Source organism: Dipodomys merriami, unplaced genomic scaffold, assembly GCF_024711535.1.
Source record: "Dipodomys merriami isolate MVZ:Mamm:240054 unplaced genomic scaffold, mDipMer1.0.p SCAF_8, whole genome shotgun sequence".
In the NCBI taxonomy this organism is placed as follows: Eukaryota; Metazoa; Chordata; class Mammalia; order Rodentia; family Heteromyidae; genus Dipodomys; species Dipodomys merriami.
This window is the reverse complement of record NW_027206401.1, coordinates 8,562,586-8,574,609: the sequence shown is the minus strand read 5'-3', so window position 1 is coordinate 8,574,609 and position 12,024 is coordinate 8,562,586. Positions and strand designations below refer to the sequence as shown.

Below are 12,024 nucleotides of genomic sequence, written 5' to 3'. Positions count from 1 at the left end.
ACTTTGGATTCTTTCAGGAATGAATTTCCATAGAAAGCAGCAAAAGAGGCGACCCCCCCCCCTTTTTTGTACTAGTACTGGGGCTTGAACTCAGGGCCACTTTCCTTCAGCTTTCTTACTCAAGACTAGCACTCTACCACTTGAGTCACAGTTCCACTTCTAGCTTTTTGCTGGTTAATTGGAGATAAATGTCTCGTGGACCTTTCTGCCCAGTCTGGCTTTGAACTGCGATCCTCAGATCTCAGTCTCCTAAGTAGCTAGGATTCCAGGTGTGAGCCACTGGCACCTGACAGAATTCCCTTTTTTAAAAAGAGATAACAAGGATCGTGCGGGTGAGGTAACTATGTTCACTCTTTTTGAAAGGGAGCGGACTCAAGAGGCGGGTGGTCCTACGTCTGTTAGATCATGGCTCTACACTCCTCAGCGGCATTGGCTGGGAGGGTCTGAACCTTGGTACTGCCCAAGGCCTCCTGGCATCTTGTGTTCACCGCGTTGAGGGAGCCAGGTGGTGGGGAGCCACAGAGAAGCAGCACAGATGTCTGCCCATGCCTCTCCTGGACAGGGAGCCGGGTGCGAGCTGCCTGCCTCTTTCTTCCTGGCCCCCCAGCAAGCCGTATTCCCTGGAGTTTACATTCTTTTTGGACCTTACATCTTTTTGGCCCCAGGTTTGGCTCTTCATCCCCTTGCCTGAGCGCCAGATGCCTCTTCCACAATCAATACTTGTCTTGAAGCAAAGCGGACATGCATGGATCTGTTTTTCTTTTGGAGGTAGTTGCCTTGCTGGTGAAGGAGATTCAGTGAGTGTCTCAGAAGAAAGTCTTTCTCATTTTAGGCAGTGGTAAAATTTGGGGTAGGTAGAGAAGACATGGAAAAAAAAAGTTTATAACATCTTGATTCCAAGTGAAGCTTGCATTTATGGGAGCGATGAGAGGTGGTGTGCGGGCCAGCCTGCAGGCTCTGGCTTGTATCCCTTTAGGACAGCCCACACCAGTGAGGTTGGAGTCTGGAGGATGCGACCCTCTTCCTTACCCTGTGGACACAGTTGCAAGGTGCAGGTCTCACTGTTCACGGAGGCCCCTGGAATCAAGTTGTGGCTGCCCACAGTAATCTTTTCCAGATCTCTCAGAGTCCCTCTGCCCTTCTTGACTCTTCTGTACTCTGGGCTACCCTTTAAGTAGACTTCTGTACCTAGTCCTTAGCTTAGACCCACCCTTGCGGGAGCCTGCAAGAAGACCTCAGGCTCGACTTCCCCACCCAGACAAGGAGGCTTCTCCCCTTCCCAGGGGGCCACAGTGAAGTGAGTGAGACTCAAGTATGACATGTCTACTCTCTGCTAGAATTCTGAACCCTGATTCCCCTTTCCTTTGCAGCTTCATATTTAATCATTGCTTTGATTCCTATTTGCTATGAGGTAGAAAGCAGCAATCCTGTTTTCTTACGGAAATACTTACCTCGGCAAAGAAGTTTAATTGATTTTGAAAGACAGTTTCTGACACAACTGGGGAGTGCACTGAGCATTTCCCCACCTTACTTGAATACAAGCAAGCTTCTGCTTCCTTTCTCAGTGAAGTTGGGCCTCTGCAAGACCTGGCTCCCTACAATAGCAGACCTGCTTCTACAATAGGAACCTTGGACATCTCTGAAGGTGAGGTGTTCTGGCATAGCCCATTCCAGCGGGATGCATACTGAGCCTCTCTCTGCAGAGTGCTGAAAATGCGCCCTGAGAAGTCCCTCAGAAGCAGCTACACGGAGCTGAGTGTTGGCTCTGCTCTTGGTTTTGGTCAGGTACCTAGAAATAAATCTGTGTTGGTTAGCGTTTGTTTCTTGATTTGGTCTGCATGGAGAAAGAAATCCTGTCTCTATCTGTGACTGAAGCAAGACTTGATCACAGCGGTGGATCCCAATGGGCTGGGGAAGATTGTGGGCTGTTCTTCAGGCTCTGTGCTTTTCTGGAAAAGAAGCATCCCATTGGTAGTTGAGATTCTTGGATCCATATATATAGCATTGAGTGAAATGGCTCTCCCTTGGTACTACTCAAGGCTCACCTAGTGAGCTTTTGAAATTACTACTTAAAAAAAAAAAAAAAAAAAGAAAATGCAAACTAGAGGGGCTGGGAAGGTGGCTCAGTGGAGAAAATGCAAACTAGAGTCCTGTTCTGACTGCGCCACCTTCAAATGGTACAGGAAAGTGCAGGCTCAGTTTTCACCAGCCCAGGTGGCTGGTCTTGAGCCGCTGTGGGGCGGTGGTAGGGTGGGTTCACAAACTTGGTCCCTTGGGCAATGGTCTACAGGAGATGGGCTTGACCTGAGCTGCAGGATCACTGCTGGTTCTAGATGCCTTTTCTGAATGTGAGTATGTGTAAGTTTCCAGCAAATACAGCTGTTGTGCTTGGACAGTGGTGTTTCTTCCTCTCTGTTAGGGATCCTGTGCCCCAAACCATCACAGCTGGCCTTCAAAGTGCTCCTAAAGCAACAGGTTGACTGGTCAGCTCACCTCACTTGTTCCTCAGTCCCAGCCCAGAACACCATTCCATGCAGCACAGGAGGACACACGTAACAAAGAAAGGCCAGGGTCACTGGTGACACACCCCAATGCCTGAGGCACTGCAGGCTTGGAGTCAGAGTAGCACCAAGAGCTGCTCATTACTGAGGACTTTCTCCTGCTGGGATGTGAATGACTGGTTCTTGCCTTAAAGGGTTTGAATTTCTGTTCTAGTTATCCATAGAGCAAGCAGGGAGGAAATGTCCATAGGCAACATTGGACTTGAGCGGAAATATCAGCATTGACTCTTTTTATAGAGAGTTAATTTTACCCCTGGCATCTCCCCAACGGGTTGATGTTATTTTAAAGCAAACAAGGCCACCATTGAGGCCCTGGGTGAACTGGAGCTATGTACAACGCTGCTTTTGTGATTTATGTATGACCATCCTTTTTTTTTTTCTGTTTTGTTTTGTTTCTTAAGAATTCCAGCAGCTTTTAGGAAAGTCTCATTAGGCCTAGAGGCCTAGAGTTCTTGAACGAAGTATGTAAACTCAGATTCCTTGGTCCTGGTGTCTAGCTCTGGTCTCTATGATCTTCGGTGGATCTTGCTTCCTAAACTGTAACAGAAACACCAGATGAAGCAGTTTAAGCTTTTCCCTTTCTTTCTCTCAAAGTTAATATGATTAAAGCAACAAGTTGCATCCTATCAAAATGTATATTTTTCTGTAAAAGTTTCTGAAGCAAAGCAGTGAATCAAGCATTCCATTTTTGTTTTTGCACAAATTTCAGCTCCTGAAATAGTCCAGTCCTGCCTGGCTCGAAGAAGGTGTTGGTTAAGGCTTCATCATAATAGCAGGCTGTCTCCATGTAAAGATCACAAAGGCCTGAGGAGTGCTTATTATGCCCCGCATCACCCCGTGTCTCAGAGCTGTGCTATTATCATTGTTTTCTCACAGCTGGGGAAATCAAGGCACAGAGACACATGGAATCACGAGGAACTTGGGCAAGGTCATTGTGTCCCATAAAGATGGAACTGTGCCATCTTTTTTTATTCACATGAGGGAAATGTTGACTTTGTTGTTGTTATTGTCATCCTCAGTCATAAGGCTTGAACCCAGGGCCTGGGCACTGTTCCTGAGCTTTTTTGCTTAAGGTTAGCACTCTACCACTTTGAGACACAGCACCACTTCTGGTTTTCTGGAGATAAGAGTCTCATAGACTTTCCTGCCTGGCCTGGCTTTGAACTGCGATTCTTAGATCTCAGCTTTCTGAGTAGCTAGGATTACAGGCGTGGGCCACTGGCACACAGCTGAATGTCTTGATTTTAACCACTTAGTTTTCCCTTTGAAAGGTTTCTCAGTAAAGTTCAACTTGCTGTTGTTGGATTGATGATAGTCCTTGATCTCCCATCTTGATTTTTATCTGGGGGCAGAGGGTGGCGATGGGATGCTGGCCTGGGGCTTTCTTAGCTCAGGGAAAGGTCACTGTCCACTGGGAATGTCTGTCCTGTGACTTTTTTGTATAGCTTGTGCTCTTGATTGTGATCTGTGTAATAATGTGATCATGTATTTAGTATGATTTGGTTCTTTTTTCTCCTGTACAATTTGCAGTGACATGGATACTTTCTTAAAACACACACACACACACACACACACACACACACACACACACACACACACACACACACACACACATTCTCTCTCTCTCTCTCTCTCTCTCTCTCTCTCTCTCTGTGTGTCGCTGCAATTCACATATCCTAAGTTTGCCTTTTTAAATTATACAATTCAGTGGTTTTGGCATATTCATGAAATTTGTAGCTGTAACCACTAAGGCCATAACACTTTTGTCACCTATAAAAGAAACCCCATACCAATCACTCAACTGCTGGTGGCTCATGCCTTTCATTTTTAGCTACTTGGGAGGCTAAGAATAGGAGAACCATGGTCTGAGGCCAGCCAGATAGAAACGTTTACAAGACCCCTTCTCAACTACAGTTGGGTGGAGTGGTGTGTGCCTGTCATTCCAGCAATAATGGAAACATAAATAGATAGACTGTGACCCAGGCACCCATCCTGGGCAGGAACTGAGACCCATTTCAAAGATAACCAGCCTAAAATCATAGGCTTAGTGGTAGAATGCCTGCTTAGCAAGCAAGAGGTCCTGAGTGCAAAAGCTACCTTCTCATCTCCCTCCTCCCAGTTCCTGGCAACCTCCACTCTAATTTCTGTTTCTATGGATTGGTCCATTCTGGATATTTTCTACTAAAAGGATTGTACGATATGTAGCCTGTCTTGTCTGGCATCTCCCACTTACTGAAATGTTTACTAGGTTCACCTGTGTTTTGGCATGAAGTCAATCTTCCTTTTCAGGGCAGAATAATATTTTACATTTCTGGTCTTTAATGCAGAAGAACAATACCACCCATTGAAAACAAGTATAGCTATCCTCCCTTCCATACCAACATTTCCAAATAGACTCGTGTGTGTGTGTGTGTGTGTGTGTGTGTGTGTGTGTGTGTGTGTGTGTTTTCTAGTCCCTACCCCTTAAGTTTTTAAAGTAGAACTTGAGGAGAAAGTTTGTAAGACTTTTTGACGTAAATTCCACGTCATTGAAATCCTCAGTGTTTAGCACATTGCATGGATTTTGGTTGGCCCTTTTAAGCGTCAGTGCCTGGAAGGACCGAAGTCTTGGCTGTGGATCTTTCACCATGGTTGCATTTTGTCAGGGTTCCTGTGAAGGTGCAGGGCAGTCCTCTGTGCTCTTCTCCTGGGCCACGGACACGGCCTGGCCTATGGCTATAGCCTGCCTGGAGAAGCTGGATGTGTGGGTCTCTTCCACATATAAATAGTTGCTCTTCCTCCTGAGTTCTCTCGTGTGCTACAGTTCTAAGAGGTCTGTATGCTGTGGTCAGCGTGGAGGCTACCAGCGCAATGCTGCCCTGAAATCAGAGGTCACACTCCTGATCCCCTGAGCATTCTCCAGTCTCCTATGATTATCTGCCACGGGACAGTTGAGTCAAGCCAGGGCCGCCTGTTCTAAAGGGATGTTTGCAGCCCACAGTGGTGTCTCTGTTTATCACCTGGTAGATTGCCTCGCTGAGATCATCACTGATGAGGAGCTCAGGTTGGGTGGACCTGGAAGATGGGTGGCATTTGTACCTTTCTGGCATGGTGTTTGTGCCATTACCCTGCACCTTTCTACAAGCTTCATGGGGACATTCACACCACTGCTTTGGACTTCCTGAGCACAAATGGAATAACAACAAAATAATGGAGAGTCCTGGGTAACAGACAAGTTGGTGGATTTTTATGTAATAAAACAAAATATTAAATAGTGATCGTTTGATTAATAGTACAGCATAGTTAACCTTCTTTCTCACAGAATGGTTCCTGTTGTTTCCCTTCAATAATATATTTTGTTCTGCCTCCCTGACTGGTGGTGAAATTTGTCTGGATGGAAGAGCTTAGCAAATGTCATTAATGAAAGGTTCACTAACCACTGCATTCTGTTTCCTTCCTTACCTTTCCCTCCCTCCCTCTCTCGCTCCCTTCCTCCCTCCCTTCCTCTCTCTTTTCTTTTCTCCTTCCTTTCTTCTTTTTTTCTTTCCTTTTCTCTCTCTCTCTCGCCTTCCTTTTTGCTTTTCTTTTCTTGCAGTACTGGGGTTTGAACTCAAGGCCTTGCCCTGGCTAGGTAGGACTTCTTCCACCTAAGCCAATGCCAAAATCACCCCCCAGGCCAAAATCACTACATTCAGATGTAAAAACATGAATAAAGTTTAGGAAAACCTGGATTAATTTTATTTAAAAAGCACTGCTATACAAAGTTTGCATGTTAGGATTTGAAAGTTGAGTGGTCCTAAGCCTTTGCAGATGGTCCCAGTGTTCATTCTGTTCCTTGGGCCTTGTATCTTATGGCCACTAGCAAAGAGTTTTATAATAGTGTTTATGTATTATGTATTTTATGTATTATGTATTATGTACTCTTACTCCTAAACTGGCAGCTGTGACTTACCAAAATGCCTATCTTTACTTGAAACTGAATTTGGATTTAAGAACCCCTCACTCCCAGTGATACATAAGGGGACAGAATTGGTTGGGATGAGCCCCCAGCGCCTTTTCTGATCTAAACTCCTTTGATCTTTTACAAGCTGTTCTTTTTATGGAATGGCGCAGTAGAAATTCTGAGAGCACTGGGAAATCTGGACAGACTAAGATCATAATTATCTGAATATGAGTAGATAGAAAGTCGCATGTGAATATTAAGTGTTGGAGATGTATAACTCCACTACCAGAATGCAGTATGTAGTTGAAAACTTAATTAGAACTAGTTAGCATCCACTTGTAACTTCTTTGAGAGTTTTGTTTAGAATTTTTTCACTTTTTTTTTAAATAAAAGACCATTCATTTTGCAACAGAAGAGATTTCTGAGGATAGATGATATAATCAACTTCAGTATTCTTGAGGCTGCTATGAGAGTCCCAATTAAATATTCCACATTGTTTCTCTGACTCATCTTCTAAGTTGCTCCATCTGTCCCGGGAAGAAAGGAGCCTGGTCCCCCAGGCTGCTGCTCTGCGCTGGGCATATCTCCTGTACTTGGCACTGGCCGCAGAGGAAAATGTAAGATCCTGGTCCCAGGGAAGGTCAGAGCACGACCTGGAGGACGTAGCACTGTCCACTGGGTGACAGGTTGGACACTTGTGGTTGTTTCTGGTTACCATGGTTATTCAGCTACAGTGTACTTACTGAGGGACATGGTTTCTAGACATTCTGCAGGGCTCTACTCATTTGTGTGTGCAAGTGTATATGCACACATATTTTTGGGTTTGATGAGGTTTGAACTCAGGACTTTGAGGTTGCTAAGCAGGTACCCTACCACTTGAGCCATACTTACAGCCCTATAGCTGAGTTGATTAACTTTGCGGAGATAGAGTGATCAGATCCAGGAACTAGCTCAATTTTACAACCCAGTCCAAATCATTTTCTTTCTCAAAGTTAGATGGTGCTTCTTATTCCCTGTGAGTGCCACAACCCAATACATAAAAGGGAGGCATGTCTGGTCTCTGAGTGTGTGTGTGTGTGTGTGTGTGTGTGTGTGTGTGTGTGTGGCATGTCTGGTCTCAGTGTGTGTGTGTGTGTGTGTGTGTGTGTGGTGTGCTGAACTTTGCCAGGAGTTTTGTATCTTGGCATCCCCCAGGACACCCTGGCAGCACCCCCACCCTGTCTCTGTTGTTCCGGGTAGGTGGTCTCCTACGGCTTACTGTCTGCCACGAACTATGAAAGTATGAGACACATTTTTAAAAGAGTTTTTCATCTCCTTTTTTTTTTTTTTTTCCTGTTACTGGGACTTGAACTTAGCCTCAAGCTCTCCCTTAGCTCTTTGGCTTCAGGCTGGTGCTGTACCACTTTAGGTAAGCCTCCTTTTCCATCATTTTGCTGATTAATTGGAGATAAGAGCCTCCTAGGCTTTCCTACCCAGGCTGGCTTTGAACCTGGATCCTCAGGTCTAAGCCTCCTGAGTAGCTAGATGTGAGCCAGCAGCCCTTAGCTAAAGCACATTTTTTGAAGAATGCAAGCTAGTTTCCACTTGCTTTTTTCCCATATGTTAGTGTTAGGAACACGAATTGCTTTTTACCAAACTATGTGTGGAGGTAGATTATATTGAATATGATTTTTATTTCAGGATATTAGAAGTATATGCTATCCAAAAGGAGGTATGAGGGCTTGGAGGTATGGCTCAAGTGGTAGAGCACCTGTCAAGCAAGATCAAGGCCTTGAGTTTGAACGAGAAAATGTCTAAGTTTGAACCAGAAAACAAAAGTAAAAAGCAAAGTGGGGGCTTTGGATTAGTGATATTAAGAACATAAGGAGCTTCCAGGGACGGGGCAGAGGCCTGGGACGGCACCTACGGGAGGGCGTCAGGCCTTGTTGCTATGAACTGGGTCCATCCTTCTCATCCACTCCTGGCAGATTCTTAGCCCCAAATGGATGCAGAGTTGCTTCAGAGTGACCACCCTTTCCTGTCTTTCCTTTCTTTGACATCCTTTTGTACTTCTGGAGCAGAGTGCTACGGCTGGGGAATTCTGAACAGAAGTATGATAGCCTGGCTGGTTTGATGATACTGATTCCAGGATGGGACGTTGGCAGGGCAGAAGGCGAAGGGGCAGGAGAGGAGGAGAGAGCAGACCCACCTCTCAGAGCCCTAGGGCCACCCACCAGATAGCCTAGGCGCCATCAGAACCTCCTCCCAGCGCCGTCCAACTGGGGCATTGACTTACTGGCCCGTGAACCTGGAGACACATTCAAATCATAGTAAATTTCTCAAAAAAAAAAAAGTCTTATTGTACCCAAGAAAACAAATGTTCTGTCATTTTGCATTTCTTCTTTTCAAGCACAGTGATGAATACCATCTTGAGGTATTTTTTTCATTGTTCCTTTTATAATTGCTCTTGCTGAGGGCACTGGAGGCATCCTCACACTTTTGGGCAGAGTAGTTGTCAGATGGCTTAGACGGTGTGTCCTTGGGAGGTGCCACCCTGGCTGCTTCAAGGGCAGAGACACCTCCCCAGTCCTCCTCATGGCCACACACTGCCTGGGGTCTCTGGGCTCTCCAGGCAGCACGTGGTTGGTGTCCAGGATCTAGGAAGAACTTTGTGTCTATTATTTGCTTAAGTACTTGAGTAAGAAGATAGTCAGCCAGCCTAGGATTATGGGATGGCACAAGCTAGACACACACATCCTTAGGATGCAGCTGCAGGTGAACTTTCCCAAGGGTTCCCTCTCCCAGCTTTCCTCTGTGCCTGTCAGAGTTAGCTAGCATCTGGCTGGAAGAGGGCTTCTTTGGGGCAACAGGTAAAACCTACTCTTGCCTCTGAACTGCTAGAGTAGACTTGGAAGTGACTGTGAACTTTAATCAGACTGAGAGCCGTGTAGGCGTGGCGACCTTAGCTTCAGCATCTCCTGATGTGTCTATTTTTAAGTTGGTACCCAGGATGCAACTTGAACACAATTAAAGGATTTGGGGTTGCCAGCTCTTTGGCTGACAGCAGCATCAATGGGATATGTGCCCACACAGAGTTCAGGAAGAGATTGAATTACTAGGCATCTCTTACCTAAGGCCTCACATTTTCTGGGCTGTCGGTCAGGGATCAGGGGACACACAGTGGAGTGGGCCAGCCTTCAGTCTGTTGTCCACGTCTAAGATGAGAAGCATGGGCCTGCCTGGTTTCATTACCTATTTGATGGCTGGGGCCTGGAGAAAGCTCAGAGACGATACATAGAACAAGGTCCAATTGGGGGCCTGCAGTACTGCTCTGTCAGTTACCAAGAACAAATCACGACACCTCCCCATGCCCGCTTCCCTCAAGGAATACCATGCAAAAGACAAAATAGTGCATTTAACAGCACCAGGAACTCGCCTAACCTGACGCAGTCTGGTTGCTTGTCATTTACAGTTGTATTGGCTACTCTTTAGGACATGTCTAGACCTCAGTCTTGTAAGGCACTGTTACCCAAGGCATCAAGTGACACCTCAAGACTCTGACACCCAAGGTGCTGAGTGTCACCCCAAGGCTCTGAATGTCATCCCAAGACTGAGTGTCACCCCAAGGTGCTATGTCACCCTGTCAGGGTGAAGACATCTGAGCCATGCATGTCACAGCACCTGCATCTTGATGCCTAGTCTCTGCGGGTGGAGGCTGGTGGTGTGTAGAGAAGGGAGGAACTCTTCCCACTTCACAGCCATGCTCAGGATGTGGGCAGAATGTAAGTGGGGCTGTGTGCAGGCTTTCACCCCCACCCCCACCCCCAGCCCAGAATGCTACTCAAAGCAGCTTTGTAAATAAGCATTTGGTTTTCACCAGCCTACACACTTTTATAGCTAGTCTTCTATTCTTCTAGAATGTAGTGTGTGTGTGTGTGTGTGTGTGTGTGTGTGTGTGTGTGTGTGTGTGTGTGTGTGTGTGTGTGTGTGTGTGTGTGTGTGTGTGTGTGTGCGCGCGCGCGCGCACCGGTGCTTGGGCTTGAATTCAGGGCCTGGGTATTGCCCTTTAGCATTTTGCTCAAGGCTGGTGCTCTCCCACTTGAGCTTCAGTTCCACGTCTGGCTTTTTCCCAGTTAATAGGAGATAAGAATCTCATGGATGCCGGCACCGGTAGCTCACGCCTATAATCATAGCTACTCAGAAGGCTGAGATCTGAGGATCGTGGTTCAAAGCCAGTCCGGGCAGGAAAGTCCATGAGACTCTTATCTCCAATAAACGACCAGAAAACCAGAAGTGGTGTAGTGGCTCAAGCGGTAGAGTGCTCATCTTGAGCTGAAGAGCTGAGGGACAGCGCCCAGGCCCAGAGTTCAAGTCCCATGACCGACCAAAAAAAAAAACTCACGGGTTTTCCTGCCCAGACCAGCTTCGCACTGTGATCGCAGCTCTCACTCTTCTGAGTAACTAGGATCACAGGAGTGAGCCAGCTTAGAATGTACTTTTGTGTGTCAGGTCTAGGTTTCTTTTTTTTTTCCCCAGGGACATAGGTCCTGGTGAAGTTTTTTTGACTCTTGGAGTTGTGTTGGCAGCCATGGGTTCTGTCCAGCTTGGCTTTCCCTGTGGCTAGTCAAGGACCAGGGCAGCGCTGGCCCCTGCAGGCCCTCAAGGGGACACTGTATGCATAGGTGCGTTCTTCTGTGTGACATCTGGTACTCAAGAGCTTTTGAGAGCCCCTGTCTAAGGGATCTTGGGATCTGTCTAGAGTCGCTTGTCTTCTCTGGGGCCATATCCCACACCCAGTGGGAACTGGCTTATGATGGCTCCCATCTCAGGGAGAACCCCCACAGCATCTAGAGGCCTCCCTGAAGTTAAGGGGCCCTAAAGTGGTGGAGGGGGCTCAGCAGCTATCCTTGGACAGGCAGGTTCCTACAGGAAAGGGGGTATCTGTCCAGTGTTCTGTCTGTAGGTGCATGCCATACCTTTCCTCTCACTTGCCTGAATCAACATAGTGTGGGAGAATCTTCTTTCAGAGTCAAGCAGTAGTTGGAGAAGGTTTCTGCTTAGTGAGTTACAAGGTTTTATGAATACATTAACTGAATGGCTATGAATTCTCATGGCACTGTGTGATACCTCTGGCAGTCTCTGCCATCATGTGACACCTTTAGTGTCTTCCCTGTCATCCTTCGCCCTTCCCACCTTCAGCCTCCAGGGCTTCTCATGCTCCTCTCTAGCTGCACTGATCTTGAGACTCCGGTCTTGGCCGTATCTGTATTACCAGGACCTAGCTCCTGCCGGCTGTGTAGTGGGTGCTGGGAAATCCCTGTCATGAATGAATGTATGTGTGGACAGCGGGTCCTACTTCCTGTGCTTCATGGCACTCTGGAAATACCAAAGCTCTTTGTTTACAAGGTAAAGGCAGGAATCATGCAAATGTGGTCCCGTTACCTAGGCAATGTGCTCTCACGTGGAGCTGCTCCTATGACATTACTCCTGCTGGTTTCTGCACCTCCTCTCCTGCATACCTTTGCAGGCGTGCTTCCAGGGCTCTCTCCTGGCACTGAGCAT

The 12,024-nt window shown here is 46.8% G+C and overlaps 1 protein-coding gene across 1 annotated transcript in view; it reads left to right on the top strand.

Moving 5' to 3' along the window:
• Tiam2 (TIAM Rac1 associated GEF 2) overlaps positions 1 to 12,024 on the top strand; it is a 182,248-nt gene that overhangs the window by 134,807 nt on the left and 35,417 nt on the right. The window lies entirely within an intron of this gene.